The sequence below is a fragment of the Temnothorax nylanderi genome, unplaced genomic scaffold (genome assembly GCF_030848795.1).
Source record: "Temnothorax nylanderi isolate EJ_2023f unplaced genomic scaffold, tnyl_v1.0 TNYL_tig0269_pilon, whole genome shotgun sequence".
In the NCBI taxonomy this organism is placed as follows: domain Eukaryota; kingdom Metazoa; phylum Arthropoda; class Insecta; order Hymenoptera; family Formicidae; genus Temnothorax; species Temnothorax nylanderi.
Window position 1 is genome coordinate 7,820 of NW_027249331.1, and position 20,930 is coordinate 28,749.

Sequence of the window (20,930 nt, forward strand, 5' to 3'; positions counted from 1 at the left end):
AAATTGTAAGTCTAATTTGTGTAATCTGGGTTACACGAAATGGAAACGCGTATATAACACAAATTTTTTCTAAATTAAAACGTTATTAAATATATATTTTTAAATTTTTTATTTTATTCTTCTTTAATAGCGAAATTATCGCCAATTTTTTATAATGTACAATAAGAATTATTTATCTAAATAAAAATACAAAGATTTGATTGAAAGATGCTAAGCTAGTGATCGAATATTAACTTTCTACTCGTGAAATTTGACATCTGCGTTTTACTGAGTCGCGAATGTATTCGAGAAAATAGTTCCGATTTAGGAGTTATATCCTCAAGAGCATTATATCGTCAGCTACGAGTCAAAGTCGCGAAATTGCTTGTTCCTAAATTTAGGAAATTAATTTAGAACTAAATTAATTTCCAAATTTCTTTCCGCGGTAAATATTTGTGAAAGGCTATGCGAACACCGTGTTTTTTCCACGTTCGTGATCGCGATTGCTGCCTCGGCGATGGGCCTTATCGCTGTCCCTCACGTCAGATGATTGTGATGAGTAATTTCTCGTCGGTTTTCGTGAGATCTGTCCGCGACGTCTAATTCGGCGTCTAGTTGAAAGTTGGGAGCTACCGTTGCAGGAACGAAATTAATCCCAGGTTTTCTTAGCAGTTTCCGGAACCAGTGGTTTTGGCAGTAAGTCCATAACGATTACCACATGTTTCATATATAACCGCCGAATTAATTATTATATTCTTAGAGAAGATTTTATTTTTCTCATTAAATATGTTCTCTCATTAATAGTAATACTAATATTATTTTTCTATTAATGAAACTTGTTAATAGTAAAATGTGCATGGATACAACGATAAATTTATAGTATTTATAATTTAAGAAAATAAATTCAAATCAAGAAACAGTTTGCATGCTCTTGTCGCACTGAGAAAAAGGATTTGCTGTATTAGCAAATATTTGTCATTATAGTGACAACAAACATTTTGATTTGCTGCGGGTAGCGAACTTTTTGCTATTGCAACAAAAGGTTTGCTACCCGCAGCAAATCAAAATGTTTGTTGTCACTAATTTCTCTCAGTGCGATATATTCGAATCATGCTTAAGAATGTAGTTACAAACGTGTATTCTTTTCTTTAATTTTTGGTCTCTTTAGAGATCATTTCCAGGTACGTGGGAGTTAGCTGATTCAAAGATTAATTTTTAAGCATTTAAATAATATAGATACATTTTCATAATGAAATACATGCATAAACACATGGTGACATTTTATTCGATAAATTTTAATTTTTATTAAAATTTTGAGAAAAGATTTTAATTTTTCTTTGTCGTACATTCATGAATGTAATAAAAAATGTGCGGATACTTAAAAAATTCGATGCAAGTCGAATGGGTACCCTGATATTAGATTATGAAATATCGATAACTTGAATTTAAACGTAATTGGTAAATGATAAGATATATATTGTAAAATATTCCTATATAAAATTTTTCAGAATCTATTATTGGGTTCGACTTGTCTCGGATTAAGTTGGTACCCCAGAATTATTTGTATCCGCATATATTAAAATTAAGATAAAGGCGCATGTACTTCATTATTCTTAAATGTACTCGTTTGTAATCACATTTTCAGTAAAACTGTTCTATCCATGTATTTTTAACTAGAAAGTTGTTTACATATATATCTTGTAATAATGGGAGAACATTATATTTTCTCGCACGAATTTTGATTTCGCATAAAACAGAATGATGAATATCGATTAAAATAAATATTCAGAAATTGTATAATTGTATAAGTCAATAAGCTCATACGATTAAATCAGTCAGGAAGAAAAGAGCAATTGAGCCGCAACAGGATGTAAGTGTTGAAAACTATATTATAAATAATTGGCAAACGTTTCGGCCCTTCATGGGACCATCTTCAGTGTCGGTACATATTCTTAAAAACTAACGCGACAGAACTTAACGTAACTAATCCGCAACAGTGTTGATTGCAAAGAGGACCACTGCAAAGATAGTGATATATATGTGAAAAAAATTACAAAAGGTATTATAGAGAGAGTATCAAAAACGTACATTAGGAATATGTTTCCTTATATTGCGGAGTCATTTCGATGCTGATGTGTTACAATAGAGTTAAATCGACAAATTACTCAGCGACGAGAAATCGGGCTCGTATATATATACAAAAGGAAGGAGCGGGAGGGAAAAACGGAAAGGAAGGGGAAGTACGAAATTACCTGGGCGGGAACATATCTCCGAGATGTTATATATAAAACGACAGACATCTCCTTTGAATAAACAGAAGGACACGGAATCTATATCGGCAGAATATCTCCCTGTTCTTAGTTTGTTCCCGCCCAGGTAATTTCGTACTTCCCCTTCCTTTCCGTTTTTCCCTCCCGCTCCTTCCTTTTGTATATATATACGAGCCCGATTTCTCGTCGCTGAGTAATTTGTCGGTTTAACTCTATTGTAACACATCAGCATCGAAATGACTCCGCAATATAAGGAAACATATTCCTAATGTACGTCTTTGATACTCTCTCTATAATACCTTTTGTAATTTTTTTCACATATATATCACTATCTTTGCAGTGGTCCTCTTTGCAATCAACACTGTTGCGGATTAGTTACGTTAAGTTCTGTCGCGTTAGTTTTTAAGAATATGTACCGACACTGAAGATGGTCCCATGAAGGGCCGAAACGTTTGCCAATTATTTATAATATAGTTTTCAACACTTACATCCTGCTGCGGCTCAATTGCTCTTTTCTTCCTGACTGATTGTATAATTGTATTGTTAAGAAACGGTAAATGTTATTGACTCGCTGCCGAAATCACTACTATCGGAAGCAGCCCGGAAGATAAGGGATTCGTTTCCTCCTGCAGCGGGGCCGCCGATATTTGACGAATCGTTTAACTTTCCTTCGCAGATTGATCTCAAGGAGAGTGGTAAGAAGCAAGACTCAGGTCGCCCGTTACCATAAAGATAATTCTTTTCTGCGTTGATGCTAACCAGCGTATCACTCGGCAGAGGGGCCTTAATCTGGCCAAATTATTGAGTCAGTTATCCTTTCTTGAACATGGTAATAACGGATCGTAATTCTTTAAGACTTATAAGGTTTTGAAAGATAGAGCTTTAGAGGGTTAATAGTGGTGTAAATTCTATCGGCAGGTACGATTAATCGAAATCATTTAGAGACAACTATAATGTAAAAAAACAAAATACAACAAAAATGGATAAAAATACAACCAAAATGGATTTGGCCAGTAACAACTCAATAGGTGAGTTCAATCTTGGTCAGAAGAAACGACGGAAACATCTCATAAGGTAAGGTCTATATTAATGACCAGAATTGAAGGTTTGTAAAGTAGTTAACATACAAAATAATTTGATCTGTTTATTTGCCAAAGTAGGACTATTTTCTTTATATTTTCTCGCATATGTGCGAGATTGGAAAATCCCCATCCCCAATTAAATTCCAATCGCGCACGTTAAAACTCTCAATTCTACGTTTCCCAAATCTCAAGTGATCACTTTGAGGTATGGATTAACAAATACTAAATTGTAATACGGGTAGGTAGGACAACGGATAAAGTTAAGCGTGTAAAAAATGTCCCTCTCGTGGTGTGCCACCTTGCCGTGGTGAGAGGGCTCCCTGTATCAACGATCCACTGGGGCAGTACCTTCGGCTTTACCGAAGGGAGGGCCCGGTGGGGAGGTACAGGGTCTACGAGCCACCGTACCCTCCTCCCAGTTCGCTGGGAGTGAAGGGTACAATGGGGTCCGGCGCTCCCGTCGCGTTGTCTGCCGCCGCGAGACATTACGCTTCGCTTATACGGTCCGTCGCGGGTCTCTCCGCGCCGCGAGACTATATCGTCGGCTTCCCTCCCTTATACGCGTCGTCGCGGGTCTCACCGCGCCGCGAGACTATATCGTCGGCTTCGCTCCCTTATACGCGTCGTCGCGGGTCTCTCCGCGCCGCGAGACTATATCGTCGGCTTCGCTCCCTTATACGCGTCGTCGCGGGTCTCTCCGCGCCGCGAGACTATATCGTCGGCTTCCGCTCCCTTATACGCGTCGTCGCGGGTCTCTCCGCGCCGCGAGACTATGTCGTCCGCTTCGCTCCCTTATACGCGTCGTCGCGGGTCTCTCCGCGCCGCGAGACTATGTCGTCCGCTTCGCTCCCTTATACGCGTCGTCGCGGGTCTCTCCGCGCCGCGAGACTATGTCGTCCGCTTCGCTCCCTTATACGCGTCGTCGCGGGTCTCTCCGCGCCGCGAGACTATGTCGTCCGCTTCGCTCCCTTATACGCGTCGTCGCGGGTCTCTCCGCGCCGCGAGACTATGTCGTCCGCTTCGCTCCCTTATACGCGTCGTCGCGGGTCTCTCCGCGCCGCGAGACTATGTCGTCCGCTTCGCTCCCTTATACGCGTCGTCGCGGGTCTCTCCGCGCCGCGAGACTATGTCGTCCGCTTCGCTCCCTTATACGCGTCGTCGCGGGTCTCTCCGCGCCGCGAGACTATGGTCGTCCGCTTCGCTCCCTTATACGCGTCGTCGCGGGTCTCTCCGCGCGCGAGACTATGTCGTCCGCTTCGCTCCCTTATACGCGTCGTCGCGGGTCTCTCCGCGCCGCGAGACTATGTCGTCCGCTTCGCTCCCTTATACGCGTCGTCGCGGGTCTCTCCGCGCCGCGAGACTATGTCGTCCGCTTCGCTCCCTTATACGCGTCGTCGCGGGTCTCTCCGCGCCGCGAGACTATGTCGTCCGCTTCGCTCCCTTATACGCGTCGTCGCGGGTCCTCCCCGCGCCGCCGCGGACATATGTCGTCCGCTTCGCTCGCTCGTACGGTCCGTCGCGTGTCCCGCTCCCCGCGCCGCCGCGGGACATTTATACGCTTCGCTCGCTCGTACGGTCCGTCGCGTGTCCCTCCGCGCCGCCGCGGGACATTATACGCTCCGCTTCGCTCGCTCGTACGGTCCGTCGCGTGTCCCTCCGCGCCGCCGCGGGACATTTATACGCTTCGCTCGCTCGTACGGTCCGTCGCGTGTCCCTCCGCGCGCCGCGCGACATTTATACGCTTCGCTCGCTCGTACGGTCCGTCGCGTGTCCCTCCGCGCCGCCGCGGGACATTTATACGCTTCGCTCGCTCGTACGGTCCGTCGCGTGTCCCTCCGCGCCGCCGCGGGACATTTATACGCCTTCGCTCGCTCGTACGGTCCGTCGCGTGTCCCTCCGCCGCGCCGCGGGACATTTATACGCCTTCGCTCGCTCGTACGGTCCGTCGCGTGTCCCTCCGCCGCGCCGCGGGACATTTATACGCCTCGCTCGCTCGTACGGTCCGTCGCGTGTCCCCTCCGCCGCGCCGCGGGACATTTATCACGCCTCGCTCGCTCGTACGGTCCGTCGCGTGTCCCTCCGCCGCGCCGCGGGACATTTATACGCCTCGCTCGCTCGTACGGTCCGTCGCGTGTCCCTCCGCCGCGCCGCGGGACATTTACACGCCTCGCTCGCTCGTACGGTCCGTCGCGTGTCCCTCCGCCGCGCCGCGGGACATTTACACGCCTCGCTCGCTCGTACGGTCCGTCGCGTGTCCCTCCGCCGCGCCGCGGGACATTTACACGCCTCGCTCGCTCGTACGGTCCGTCGCGTGTCCCTCCGCCGCGCCGCGGGACATTTACACGCCTCGCTCGCTCGTACGGTCCGTCGCGTGTCCCTCCGCCGCGCCGCGGGACATTTACACGCCTCGCTCGCTCGTACGGTCCGTCGCGTGTCCCTCCGCCGCGCCGCGGGACATTTACACGCCTCGCTCGCTCGTACGGTCCGTCGCGTGTCCCTCCGCCGCGCCGCGGGACATTTACACGCCTCGCTCGCTCGTACGGTCCGTCGCGTGTCCCTCCGCCGCGCCGCGGGACATTTACACGCCTCGCTCGCTCGTACGGTCCGTCGCGTGTCCCTCCGCCGCGCCGCGGGACATTTACACGCCTCGCTCGCTCGTACGGTCCGTCGCGTGTCCCTCCGCCGCGCCGCGGGACATTTACACGCCTCGCTCGCTCGTACGGTCCGTCGCGTGTCCCTCCGCCGCGCCGCGGGACATTTACACGCCTCGCTCGCTCGTACGGTCCGTCGCGTGTCCCTCCGCCGCGCCGCGGGACATTTACACGCCTCGCTCGCTCGTACGGTCCGTCGCGTGTCCCTCCGCCGCGCCGCGGGACATTTACACGCCTCGCTCGCTCGTACGGTCCGTCGCGTGTCCCTCCGCCGCGCCGCGGGACATTTACACGCCTCGCTCGCTCGTACGGTCCGTCGCGTGTCCCTCCGCCGCGCCGCGGGACATTTACACGCCTCGCTCGCTCGTACGGTCCGTCGCGTGTCCCTCCGCCGCGCCGCGGGACATTTACACGCCTCGCTCGCTCGTACGGTCCGTCGCGTGTCCCTCCGCCGCGCCGCGGGACATTTACACGCCTCGCTCGCTCGTACGGTCCGTCGCGTGTCCCTCCGCCGCGCCGCGGGACATTTACACGCCTCGCTCGCTCGTACGGTCCGTCGCGTGTCCCTCCGCCGCGCCGCGGGACATTTACACGCCTCGCTCGCTCGTACGGTCCGTCGCGTGTCCCTCCGCCGCGCCGCGGGACATTTACACGCCTCGCTCGCTCGTACGGTCCGTCGCGTGTCCCTCCGCCGCGCCGCGGGACATTTACACGCCTCGCTCGCTCGTACGGTCCGTCGCGTGTCCCTCCGCCGCGCCGCGGGACATTTACACGCCTCGCTCGCTCGTACGGTCCGTCGCGTGTCCCTCCGCCGCGCCGCGGGACATTTACACGCCTCGCTCGCTCAGTACGGTCCGTCGCGTGTCCCTCCGCCGCGCCGCGGGACATTTACACGCCTCGCTCGCTCATACGGTCCGTCGCGTGTCCCTCCGCCGCGCCGCGGGACATTTACACGCCTCGCTCGCTCGTACGGTCCGTCGCGTGTCCCTCCGCCGCGCCGCGGGACATTTACACGCCTCGCTCGCTCATACGGTCCGTCGCGTGTCCCTCCGCCGCGCCGCGGGACATTTACACGCCTCGCTCGCTCGTACGGTCCGTCGCGTGTCCCTCCGCCGCGCCGCGGGACATTTACACGCCTCGCTCGCTCGTACGGTCCGTCGCGTGTCCCTCCGCCGCGCCGCGGGACATTTACACGCCTCGCTCGCTCATACGGTCCGTCGCGTGTCCCTCCGCCGCGCCGCGGGACATTTACACGCCTCGCTCGCTCATACGGTCCGTCGCGTGTCCCTCCGCCGCGCCGCGGGACATTTACACGCCTCGCTCGCTCATACGGTCCGTCGCGTGTCCCTCCGCCGCGCCGCGGGACATTTACACGCCTCGCTCGCTCAGTACGGTCCGTCGCGTGTCCCTCCGCCGCGCCGCGGGACATTTACACGCCTCGCTCGCTCATACGGTCCGTCGCGTGTCCCTCCGCCGCGCCGCGGGACATTTACACGCCTCGCTCGCTCATACGGTCCGTCGCGTGTCCCTCCGCCGCGCCGCGGGACATTTACACGCCTCGCTCGCTCATACGGTCCGTCGCGTGTCCCTCCGCCGCGCCGCGGGACATTTACACGCCTCGCTCGCTCATACGGTCCGTCGCGTGTCCCTCCGCCGCGCCGCGGGACATTTACACGCCTCGCTCGCTCATACGGTCCGTCGCGTGTCCCTCCGCCGCGCCGCGGGACATTTACACGCCTCGCTCGCTCATACGGTCCGTCGCGTGTCCCTCCGCCGCGCCGCGGGACATTTACACGCCTCGCTCGCTCATACGGTCCGTCGCGTGTCCCTCCGCCGCGCCGCGGGACATTTACACGCCTCGCTCGCTCATACGGTCCGTCGCGTGTCCCTCCGCCGCGCCGCGGGACATTTACACGCCTCGCTCGCTCATACGGTCCGTCGCGTGTCCCTCCGCCGCGCCGCGGGACATTTACACGCCTCGCTCGCTCATACGGTCCGTCGCGTGTCCCTCCGCCGCGCCGCGGGACATTTACACGCCTCGCTCGCTCATACGGTCCGTCGCGTGTCCCTCCGCCGCGCCGCGGGACATTTACACGCCTCGCTCGCTCATACGGTCCGTCGCGTGTCCCTCCGCCGCGCCGCGGGACATTTACACGCCTCGCTCGCTCATACGGTCCGTCGCGTGTCCCTCCGCCGCGCCGCGGGACATTTACACGCCTCGCTCGCTCATACGGTCCGTCGCGTGTCCCTCCGCCGCGCCGCGGGACATTTACACGCCTCGCTCGCTCATACGGTCCGTCGCGTGTCCCTCCGCCGCGCCGCGGGACATTTACACGCCTCGCTCGCTCATACGGTCCGTCGCGTGTCCCTCCGCCGCGCCGCGGGACATTTACACGCCTCGCTCGCTCATACGGTCCGTCGCGTGTCCCTCCGCCGCGCCGCGGGACATTTACACGCCTCGCTCGCTCATACGGTCCGTCGCGTGTCCCTCCGCCGCGCCGCGGGACATTTACACGCCTCGCTCGCTCATACGGTCCGTCGCGTGTCCCTCCGCCGCGCCGCGGGACATTTACACGCCTCGCTCGCTCATACGGTCCGTCGCGTGTCCCTCCGCCGCGCCGCGGGACATTTACACGCCTCGCTCGCTCATACGGTCCGTCGCGTGTCCCTCCGCCGCGCCGCGGGACATTTACACGCCTCGCTCGCTCATACGGTCCGTCGCGTGTCCCTCCGCCGCGCCGCGGGACATTTACACGCCTCGCTCGCTCATACGGTCCGTCGCGTGTCCCTCCGCCGCGCCGCGGGACATTTACACGCCTCGCTCGCTCATACGGTCCGTCGCGTGTCCCTCCGCCGCGCCGCGGGACATTTACACGCCTCGCTCGCTCATACGGTCCGTCGCGTGTCCCTCCGCCGCGCCGCGGGACATTTACACGCCTCGCTCGCTCATACGGTCCGTCGCGTGTCCCTCCGCCGCGCCGCGGGACATTTACACGCCTCGCTCGCTCATACGGTCCGTCGCGTGTCCCTCCGCCGCGCCGCGGGACATTTACACGCCTCGCTCGCTCATACGGTCCGTCGCGTGTCCCTCCGCCGCGCCGCGGGACATTTACACGCCTCGCTCGCTCATACGGTCCGTCGCGTGTCCCTCCGCCGCGCCGCGGGACATTTACACGCCTCGCTCGCTCATACGGTCCGTCGCGTGTCCCTCCGCCGCGCCGCGGGACATTTACACGCCTCGCTCGCTCATACGGTCCGTCGCGTGTCCCTCCGCCGCGCCGCGGGACATTTACACGCCTCGCTCGCTCATACGGTCCGTCGCGTGTCCCTCCGCCGCGCCGCGGGACATTTACACGCCTCGCTCGCTCATACGGTCCGTCGCGTGTCCCTCCGCCGCGCCGCGGGACATTTACACGCCTCGCTCGCTCATACGGTCCGTCGCGTGTCCCTCCGCCGCGCCGCGGGACATTTACACGCCTCGCTCGCTCATACGGTCCGTCGCGTGTCCCTCCGCCGCGCCGCGGGACATTTACACGCCTCGCTCGCTCATACGGTCCGTCGCGTGTCCCTCCGCCGCGCCGCGGGACATTTACACGCCTCGCTCGCTCATACGGTCCGTCGCGTGTCCCTCCGCCGCGCCGCGGGACATTTACACGCCTCGCTCGCTCATACGGTCCGTCGCGTGTCCCTCCGCCGCGCCGCGGGACATTTACACGCCTCGCTCGCTCATACGGTCCGTCGCGTGTCCCTCCGCCGCGCCGCGGGACATTTACACGCCTCGCTCGCTCATACGGTCCGTCGCGTGTCCCTCCGCCGCGCCGCGGGACATTTACACGCCTCGCTCGCTCATACGGTCCGTCGCGTGTCCCTCCGCCGCGCCGCGGGACATTTACACGCCTCGCTCGCTCATACGGTCCGTCGCGTGTCCCTCCGCCGCGCCGCGGGACATTTACACGCCTCGCTCGCTCATACGGTCCGTCGCGTGTCCCTCCGCCGCGCCGCGGGACATTTACACGCCTCGCTCGCTCATACGGTCCGTCGCGTGTCCCTCCGCCGCGCCGCGGGACATTTACACGCCTCGCTCGCTCATACGGTCCGTCGCGTGTCCCTCCGCCGCGCCGCGGGACATTTACACGCCTCGCTCGCTCATACGGTCCGTCGCGTGTCCCTCCGCCGCGCCGCGGGACATTTACACGCCTCGCTCGCTCATACGGTCCGTCGCGTGTCCCTCCGCCGCGCCGCGGGACATTTACACGCCTCGCTCGCTCATACGGTCCGTCGCGTGTCCCTCCGCCGCGCCGCGGGACATTTACACGCCTCGCTCGCTCATACGGTCCGTCGCGTGTCCCTCCGCCGCGCCGCGGGACATTTACACGCCTCGCTCGCTCATACGGTCCGTCGCGTGTCCCTCCGCCGCGCCGCGGGACATTTACACGCCTCGCTCGCTCATACGGTCCGTCGCGTGTCCCTCCGCCGCGCCGCGGGACATTTACACGCCTCGCTCGCTCATACGGTCCGTCGCGTGTCCCTCCGCCGCGCCGCGGGACATTTACACGCCTCGCTCGCTCATACGGTCCGTCGCGTGTCCCTCCGCCGCGCCGCGGGACATTTACACGCCTCGCTCGCTCATACGGTCCGTCGCGTGTCCCTCCGCCGCGCCGCGGGACATTTACACGCCTCGCTCGCTCATACGGTCCGTCGCGTGTCCCTCCGCGCCGCCGCGGGACATTTACACGCCTCGCTCGCTCATACGGTCCGTCGCGTGTCCCTCCGCGCCGCCGCGGGACATTTACACGCCTCGCTCGCTCATACGGTCCGTCGCGTGTCCCTCCGCGCCGCCGCGGGACATTTACACGCCTCGCTCGCTCATACGGTCCGTCGCGTGTCCCTCCGCGCCGCCGCGGGACATTTACACGCCTCGCTCGCTCATACGGTCCGTCGCGTGTCCCTCCGCGCCGCCGCGGGACATTTACACGCCTCGCTCGCTCATACGGTCCGTCGCGTGTCCCTCCGCGCCGCCGCGGGACATTTACACGCCTCGCTCGGTTATACGGTCCGTCGCGGGTCTCTCCGCGCCGCGAGACATCACGCTCATAAAGTTAAGCGTATAAAAAATCTTGTCTGCAAAAGACATCATCAAGGGAATAATTTGTAATTCTTTTCAGCAATTACATTTCCATTAAGCGAGAAAAGTCAAGAAACATTTCGACTATATTGCAACAACGTCGTAAAATTAATGCAATATAGCTGAAATGGCTTCTTGATTTATCTTGCTTAATGGCAATGAAATCACACTGCATTGCCACGAGTCTCAATGTGGCTCGAGACTCCTAGCTGACCCGGAGATGGAAGTGGATTTTGTGGCCTGAAGCGCTTAAAAGAAAGTGGTGAGTGTAATTCATTTTCACGTACTATGTCACTTATGTCATAAAATTTTCTATCTCTTCTGTCTTTACTTAATCGAATCCTTCATTTGAATGTTTCAGAAAATAACGACGCAGAAGATGACATCGGAGCAGCGAGGGAATCCTGCGAAGCTGACATCCCGAGCAGCCTGAGAGGAGGAGGAGGCCTAGGATAGGCATCGGGCATCGGCGTACCAACACTTCTGGTAAGTATTACTTTTTATTTTTTTTAAAGATATTATAGAATCCCTCTTTGTACTTATTCAGTTCCTACATTAAACCGTGTTTCGGAATTTAAATTAGTAAAAAAAGATATTTTGAAAAATTTGATTCAAGTTGATTCTAACGTAGAAACCTTTTTCGAAGAAGTAATTTAAAATATAATATTAATCTGAATAACGAATAAGATGTTCGATGCGCGTGACACGTATTTAATCGATTCGATTATTTTTATGTTACAGAAAATATCCGCGCTGGAAGGAGCATCATCTTTGCATCGAGGGAACACGAGTGACATCCCGAGCAGCCTGAGAGGAGGTGGAGGCCTGGAAGAGGCATCAGGCGCCGGCGGAACAACATGCGGTAAATATAATTGGTTTATACATTTTGTGTCTTTCGCGGAAAGTTTAACCAATCGGTTTTTCAATCGAATAGTAAAGATAGTCAGAGAGTAGAAATTAAAAAAGAGTTTAATTTTTTAAATTCTATTTTGAATTCTTGTGTTCAGTAAATAGATTATACTTTCAAGAAATTAAACGTGTTTTTTTATTAAATTTATTTAATTAAAAGAAATATAGAATTCCGTGTTTTACCTTCGGTAATTATTTTTCGAAATACAAACTGTCTCTTTTCTTCCCTGCTCTAATCTGGATTATATGTTTGATTGTTACAGAATCATCGTAGCGACGTTGCAGATACAGCTCCGCTGCTGCGCATTGGTGTCGGTGAGTTTTAGCGTAGGGAAGTGTGGAGAAATAAGCGTAGGTAGGGACATAGTTAAAACGTAGGTAGGGAATAATTTTTAATTATTTTCAGTAATTACATTCCCATTAAGCGAGAAAGGTCAAGAAACATTTCGACTATATTGCAACAACGTCGTAAAATTAATGCAATATAGCCGAAATGGCTTCTTGATTTTTCTTGCTTAATGGATGAAGTCACACTGCATTGCCACGAGTCTCAATGTGGCTCGAGACTCCTATCTGACCCGGAGGTGGAGGTGGATTTTGCGGCCGGAACAGCAGGAAAGAAAGTGGTGAGTGTAATTGATTTTTACGTACTATGTTACTTATGTCCAAAAATGTTCTATCTGTTCTGTCTTTACTTAATCGAATCGTTCATTTGAATATTTCAGAAAATAACGACGTAGAAGGTGACATCGGAGCAGCGAGGGAATCCTGCGAAGCTGACATCCCGAGCAGCCTGAGAGGAGGAGGAGGCCTGGGAGAGGCATCGGGCGCCAGCGGAACAACTTTGCGGTAAATATTATTTTTTATTTCGTGTAAAAGTAAATTTTTCCTGTTTATTCTCGAGTTGTTTTATTTCCCCGTGATTTAGAAATAATAATTAGAAGAAAAGAAGTAATTTAATATTGTAGAAATTTATCCTTGTAAAGATCCTTTTCGTAAAATGTTTCCTTATTTAAATTAATATCTAATTGAATAATAAAAAGTTTGATCCACATAGGAATTATGTTTCAAAACATTAGGTTTTTTGAACACCATTTTAATATGAATTTTATGTTTGTATATTACAGATACAACGTAGCTACGTGGCAGATGTAATTCCGCTGTTGCGCATCGTGGTCGGTGAGTAATGAATTAACATATTTTTTGAGGTAACGGGGATGTGTGGCAACCTATGAAATATATACCACGAAAAATGTATTCCACATAAATGTATACCTTAAATGTATACCACATATCTAGATAAACGTATGCAATTTGATGATAACATAAGTTTATAGCATTCCATACATCTGTTGCCTTAAAATGAATCAGTTAAAACAGATTAGGATAAGTTTAATCTTGGATGTCTTTTTATTATTATATTTATTGATTAATTTAGGATGTATACGAGAATGTACTCGTATGCATACACTGTGTATAAAGACAGAATTTTTCGGAAAATTGTGAATACCATGAGGATCAAATATTATTTATTAATAATTATATTAATTAATAATGTTATTTGGTTAATATTTAGAATCAAATAATATAATTTTTAATTATATATATATGTACATAACATAATTTTTTTAACAAATATAAAAAATAAAGAAAGTAAAGTAGAATACAAATAAAGATTTAAAAATTAAAATCTTTTTAATTTAATGCTCTTATTTAAGTTTACTCATGATATTCATATCTCGGGATCAACAAATAGAAAGAATAAAATATTTATATTGTTTCATACATGCAATAAGAAAAATGAAAAAATATAATAAAATAAAAAATAATTAAAGTAAACAATATTGTAATCATAATCAGTACAAAATTACCTTTTTCAAAAAAGGTAAAAAAAAGTGCCAAGTACACGCAATGTATTTTGTAAATTCAAAATTTAACCTAAGTGGTAGCTTTATATCTTTTTCACAAAATTATATTACCTAACTTAACTCAAGTGACATGTATTTAAAAAAAAAGATGTAAAATCTTTATTTTCTTCTTCACAAAATTATATTACCTAACTTAACTCAAGTGACATGTATTTCAAAAAAAGATGTGAAATCTTTAAATTAAATTGCGCCAAGAGAATATGTATATTGCTTTGAAAGATAATTGTTATGCAACTACTTTAAAGAAATAAAACCCAAGTGGTATCTTCGTATTCCTATTCAAGGGTCTTCCTATTCTAAACCCAAGTGATAATAGCTTCTTAATTCTCTTTAACAAATTTTTAATATTACAAAGAATCATTTTAATTACAAAGAATTAAAGAAGTAACAGTACAAAATAAAAATATTTAATTAAAACAAAATAAATAAATTTTTCTTGTAAAAAAACTAGGCGCTGCTTTTTTACTCCTGTCGCATTCTTCCCTAAATTATGTTTATTGTTTTTTATTCAATCAAAAATCTTAGTACTAATGTTTAAATTTTAATGTTTAAATTTCAAAGTCTAGCAGCGCCAAGTTTTTTTACAAGAAAAATTTATTTATTTTGTTTTAATTAAATATTTTTATTTTGTACTGTTACTTCTTTAATTCTTTGTAATTAAAATGATTCTTTGTAATATTAAAAATTTGTTAAAGAGAATTAAGAAGCTATTATCACTTGGGTTTAGAATAGGAAGACCCTTGAATAGGAATACGAAGATACCACTTGGGTTTTATTTCTTTAAAGTAGTTGCATAACAATTATCTTTCAAAGCAATATACATATTCTCTTGGCGCAATTTAATTTAAAGATTTCACATCTTTTTTTGAAATACATGTCACTTGAGTTAAGTTAGGTAATATAATTTTGTGAAGAAGAAAATAAAGATTTTACATCTTTTTTTTTAAATACATGTCACTTGAGTTAAGTTAGGTAATATAATTTTGTGAAAAAGATATAAAGCTACCACTTAGGTTAGATACATGTCACTTGAGTTAAGTTAGGTAATATAATTTTGTGAAGAAGAAATTAAAGATTTTACATCTTTTTTTTTTAAATACATGTCACTTGAGTTAAGTTAGATAATATAATTTTGTGAAAAAGATATAAAGCTACCACTTAGGTTAAATTTTGAATTTACAAAATACATTGCGTGTACTTGGCACTTTTTTTTACCTTTTTTGAAAAAGGTAATTTTGTACTGATATTAGTTACAGTATTATATATTCTACAACGAAATAAGTAAAAATATAAATATAAATGAGAGATAAAATACTTAACACAAATACTTAAATAATAGTTATAAATAAAAAGCATAAAAATAAATAAAAATAAGTCTTAGCAAAAGAAAGTCTTAACAACAAATGAGGAAGTAGTAGTAGTAGTGAAATGAAGTAATGACAAAGTTAGAGCTGCCTGTTCATTACATTCGTTCATTTGTCTCAGAAATAAGGGAAGCGTTGCCTCTATTTCGAAGTATATTCCGCTGTTGTTTAAATAGTTTATTTTAACTAGGAGGAGGTGCTTCAACTGGGCTGAGTGATAATACGTGAGAGTTGAAAAAAAATAGTTGATGAACAATCGGCGCACTCTATTTATTAAAGCTCTTGTGCCTCGGCAAACAGTTTGTCCATTATTTTCCGACTGTTGGACAACACGTTCACGCGAAATAAATTCACCCCGGGGCTTTGTTGGCCGACCGCCGTATTTCGGCTAAATTCGCACGCTTTTCAATGCAGACGTCGTTTTGTTTTAATACGCGCAATGCCAAAGTTCTATAAACAATGAAGCAGAACGAGAATATTGGGCCCGCGGCATCGTAAAATAATAATTATACTGCAATATCGTTTAACATTCCCGCGGGATAAAATTCTCACAAAGACCACAGGACCACGGGCGTGTTAAAAACAACACGCGTATCGACAACAAGGAATTGAACATGTGATATTCCAGCTATTCAATGAGCACGCAGTTTGATTTCGCACATTGGTCGTACACATTTCTTTTTTTTTGTTACGTAAACTTCCGTAAACTATTGCTCTCCCGTTAATTATTTGTCAGATTGAGCGTGAGATATAATTTATGGAAAATTTGCGTATTTTTTATTCACTTATAAAGATAATATAAACGCGGTTATTGAACATTTTCTTTTACATATCTAAAAATAGCGCAATTTTTCGTTATTTACTAATTTAAAAAATTCTTATTTGATGTCATGCTATCATATATTATTAATTCGATATTTGAAAAATCCAAATATGACTTCATGAAAGGTTGTGTATTTATTTGTAAAATCGTTGTTCGAGTTTTCGCTATGGAAAACTTGATTGCGAGTTTACCAGGAAATCTGTAGAAATGAAAGAATGCACAATGATTCTGAGTACTTTCTATACATACATTCACCTATATACGCTCGACGACAATCGTTCGTGAAATGTTCCATCGGCGAATCCTTTCGGATCTCCGAATGGAAGTCCAAATCGAATCGCTCGTTATCGCCATACCCTGAATTCTTTGTGAAAGAGATTTCTAATCGCGCGTCCGACAACGACGATATTATACACGAGTCTTGAGATTTATCTGTAGCGCGACGCGTTTTCATCTTCGAACCCCACAGATGAGTGACTTCGCGCTGGATATTGTGCGACTGACTATACTGACTATAGCATCTGACGTACTTTAGTCGCTTTTGTAAATTTTCAATTTGTTGAGAGCGTTAAGAAGTTTGTTCGGAAAATTAACGAAATCTCACCGTTATGATTTTTATTTAGCATATTTTTTTAAAGCCGTCTTTACTTAACATGTTCCAATCCGAATTATGTCGATATTGTATTGTACTACGAAAAAGAAAAGACGTCAATTAGTTCAAAAGGGATCGATTCTGTGAGGTTTTTCGTATGTATATAAATGCTTTCCACTTAGTTTGAGTTTTGCGAAAGTGCTTCAACTGAAGTAACCAAGGCAGTGATTTTGCGCATTTTAACGGGAAACTGACACGAAACTTTTACTACTATTTTTAATTGTGTGAATTAAAACCTAAAAACATTTTATTTACCAAACTCGTACTGCAAATTATGACATATTATAGTGTAATATGGAAAATCAGGAAATCAAATTTCATAATCCATTAACTTGACAGTCGTTTACTAATATTTATTAACATCAGTTAAGTGATATTTTCTTTTTCCAGGCATATGCAAAATTGCTAGATTTGTTAAAAGAATTAAAGTTTTTTTTCCTTTAATTAAAAAAGTTTCTTTAATTGGAATCTAACTTTAGAATAGTTTTAATTTCTATATTGATTTCTGTGGGAAAGAATTTTTAAATGTACGTTATTTTCTGATTGAACTATTCGAGCCATATTCGCGGTTTCTGAACATAGAACACAAATCCTCTTTGTGCATTCACGTGCGGTCTACATTGATGGCATCATTAATAATTAATAAAGGCGTCAATTACTCGAGATTCCGGTAGAATGGTACGCCGCGGGAATGATAATAATCGTTACTTCCATGACATGGTTTTATCAATGTCGATTAGAAGATTATTGGATCTGACGTTAAAACAGATCTCTCAATTGTGATCTCCGCGACGTCTCCAGATATCACAAAATTATATTATCTAACTTAACTCAAGTGACATGTATTTCAAAAAAAAAGATGTAAAATCTTTAATTTCTTCTTCACAAAATTATATTACCTAACTTAACTCAAGTGACATGTATCTAACCTAAGTGGTAGCTTTATATCTTCTTCACAAAATTATATTACCTAACTTAACTCAAGTGACATGTATTTCAAAAAAAGATGTGAAATCTTTAAATTAAATTGCGCCAATTGTAAAGAGAATATGTATATTGCTTTGAAAGATAATTGTTATGCAACTACTTTAAAGAAATAAAACCCAAGTGGTATCTTCGTATTCCTATTCAAGGGTCTTCCTATTCTAAACCCAAGTGATAATAGCTTCTTAATTCTCTTTAACAAATTTTTAATATTACAAAGAATCATTTTAATTACAAAGAATTAAAGAAGTAACAGTACAAAATAAAATATTTAATTAAAACAAAATAAATAAATTTTTCTTGTAAAAAAACTTGGCGCTGCTAGACTTTGAAATTTAAACATTAAAATTTAAACATTAGTACTAAGATTTTTGATTGAATAAAAAACAATAAACATAATTTAGGGAAGAATGCGACAGGAGTAAAAAAGCAGCGCCAAGTTTTTTTACAAGAAAAATTTATTTATTTTGTTTTAATTAAATATTTTTATTTTGTACTGTTACTTCTTTAATTCTTTGTAATTAAAATGATTCTTTGTAATATTAAAAATTTGTTAAAGAGAATTAAGAAGCTATTATCACTTGGGTTTAGAATAGGAAGACCCTTGAATAGGAATACGAAGATACCACTTGGGTTTTATTTCTTTAAAGTAGTTGCATAACAATTATCTTTCAAAGCAATATACATATTCTCTTTACAATTGGCGCAATTTAATTTAAAGATTTCACATCTTTTTTGAAATACATGTCACTTGAGTTAAGTTAGGTAATATAATTTTGTGAAGAAGATATAAAGCTACCACTTAGGTTAGATACATGTCACTTGAGTTAAGTTAGGTAATATAATTTTGTGAAGAAGAAATTAAAGATTTTACATCTTTTTTTTTGAAATACATGTCACTTGAGTTAAGTTAGATAATATAATTTTGTGAAAAAGATATAAAGCTACCACTTAGGTTAAATTTTGAATTTACAAAATACATTGCGTGTACTTGGCACTTTTTTTTACCTTTTTTGAAAAAGGTAATTTTGTACTGATATCACCTATTTTGTAGTGTTAAGCAAGGATCTGCAAAACATTTTTATTTTTTATTTTTTAATTATTCACAAAATTAGCAATACCAACAAATACATAAAAATTAATAATATTTAAGTAAAAGTAAATTATACATTTCTCACAAAAATTGAAGGAACACTAAATTTATCTTTAAAAATGAATAAAATTTAAATTTCAAGCTTAAAACCTCTACTTCCGAAAGATTACTATTATTCGTCCAATTTTTATTATGTCTAGACATAATTTTAATTCAGCGAATTTTTATTATGTCATGACATAATTTTAATTCTGCCGCTAGGGAATTTTTAAGTCGATTCTTATAAATCAAGCTTGAATTTGATGTCTAAGTGTCCCAGGTTGCCGATAACGAGGTCCACATAGTGCGCTCCATAGTTTTCGGTGTTCAGGTGTATTAATACCTTGAATTCGATGTCCACGTGTTCCAGGTTGCCGATGACGGGTTCCAGATAGTGCGCTCCATAGTTTTCGGTGTCCAGGTGTAATAATACGTTGAATTTGATGTCTAGGTGTCTCACGTTGCCGATGACGAGGTCCACATAGTGCGCTCCGTAGTTTTCGGTGTCTACGTGTATTAATACCTCGAATTCGATATCTACGTGTCCTACATTCAGATTTAAAGTTATTAATACACCTAGACACCAAAAACTACAAAGCACACTATGTGAACCTCGTCATCGGCAACCTGGGACACGTAGACATCGAATTCGAGGTATTATTACACCTAGACACCGAAAACTACGGAGCGCGCTATCTGGACCTCGTCATCAGCAACCTGGGACACCTAGACATCAATTTCAAGGTATTAATACACGTAGACACCAAAAACTACGGAGCGCACTATGTGGACCTCGTCATCGGCAACCTGGGACACCTAGACATCGAATTCAACGTATTAATACACGTAGACACCGAAAACTACGGAGCTCACTATCTAGACATCGTCATCGGCAACCTGGGACACCTAGACATCGCATTCAACGTATTATTACACCTGGACACCGAAAACTACGAAGCGCACTATGTGGACCTCGTCAGCGGCAACCTGGAACACCTAGACATTGAATTCAACGTACGATTACACCTGGACACCGAAAACTATGAAACGCACTATCTGGATCCCGTCATCGGCAACCTGGGACACGTGGATATCGAATTCAAGGTATTAATACACGTAGACACCAAAAACTACGGAGCGCACTATGTGGACCTCGTCATCGGCAACCTGGGACACCTAGACATCGAATTCAACGTACGATTACACCTGGACACCGAAAACTACGGAGCGCACTATGTGGACCTCGTCATCGGCAACCTGGGACACGTAGACATCGAATTCAACGTATTATTACACCTGGACACCGAAAACTATGAAGCGCACTATCTGGACCTCGTCATCGGCAACCTGGGATACCTAGACGTCGAATTCAAGCTTGATTCATAAGAATCGACTTAAAAATTCCCTAGCGGCACTTTCTGCCAAGCGTAGAGAACCTTCTTTTCCGGCAGCGGTGGTAATACGATGTAAGGATACGAAATCTCTCCAGATAAACATGAAGCAATTGACTCAATATGTATTATATACCTAATACCTAATTTACCTAAATAGAAATCTTCCTCCTGACCGATAAGTCTATCGACCTTATTTAATTTGCCTACTAGATCGATCGAAATACGCGCGCGATATCGAAACTGGCGATACCTGCGCCGCCAGCGTCGAAAAAGTGAAAGTGACATTTTCTGATATATATATGTTATATTGATTGAGAGACGACGACGTATCTCCGTATCTTAAAAATAAATTTTCACATTTGGACTTTGCGTCGCAATATCTCCGCTCGTAGGGCACGTAGCGGAAAATATTATAGGAGATACCCCCCCAAAGTCGACCCCAAGCTATCGATCAAGCCTACTTAGAACTTGATCCGTTCACTCGTTATCGAGATCTCAACATCTTGGGTACTCGCAACCCGTCGCGTCGCGTAAAAGAGTCACGGTCGGTCTCGCTCCGCGTGTACTTGGCACGAGACACTACCGTGTCTCTTGATAATCGTCTTCCTTACCATTAATAGAGAATTGTGTCATTTAT

At 46.1% G+C, this 20,930-nt stretch overlaps 1 protein-coding gene across 4 annotated transcripts in view; it reads left to right on the plus strand.

Annotated features, from left to right (window-relative positions):
• The first annotated feature begins 10,648 nt into the window (after nt 1-10,648).
• LOC139780236 (uncharacterized) overlaps nt 10,649-20,930 on the plus strand; it is a 96,499-nt gene continuing 86,217 nt past the window's right edge. Inside the window, exons 1-7 of one of the 4 annotated variants that reach the window (XM_071718779.1) lie at nt 10,649-11,369; nt 11,469-11,593; nt 11,849-11,969; nt 12,280-12,331; nt 12,399-12,642; nt 12,742-12,865; nt 13,144-13,195. The gene's annotated coding sequence lies outside the window, so the exon portion shown is untranslated. Of the gene's footprint in view, nt 11,370-11,461; nt 11,594-11,848; nt 11,970-12,279; nt 12,643-12,741; nt 12,866-13,143; nt 13,196-20,930 lie in introns of those variants that run through there. The other 3 variants (XM_071718782.1, XM_071718778.1, XM_071718781.1) reach the window with 3 other exon arrangements.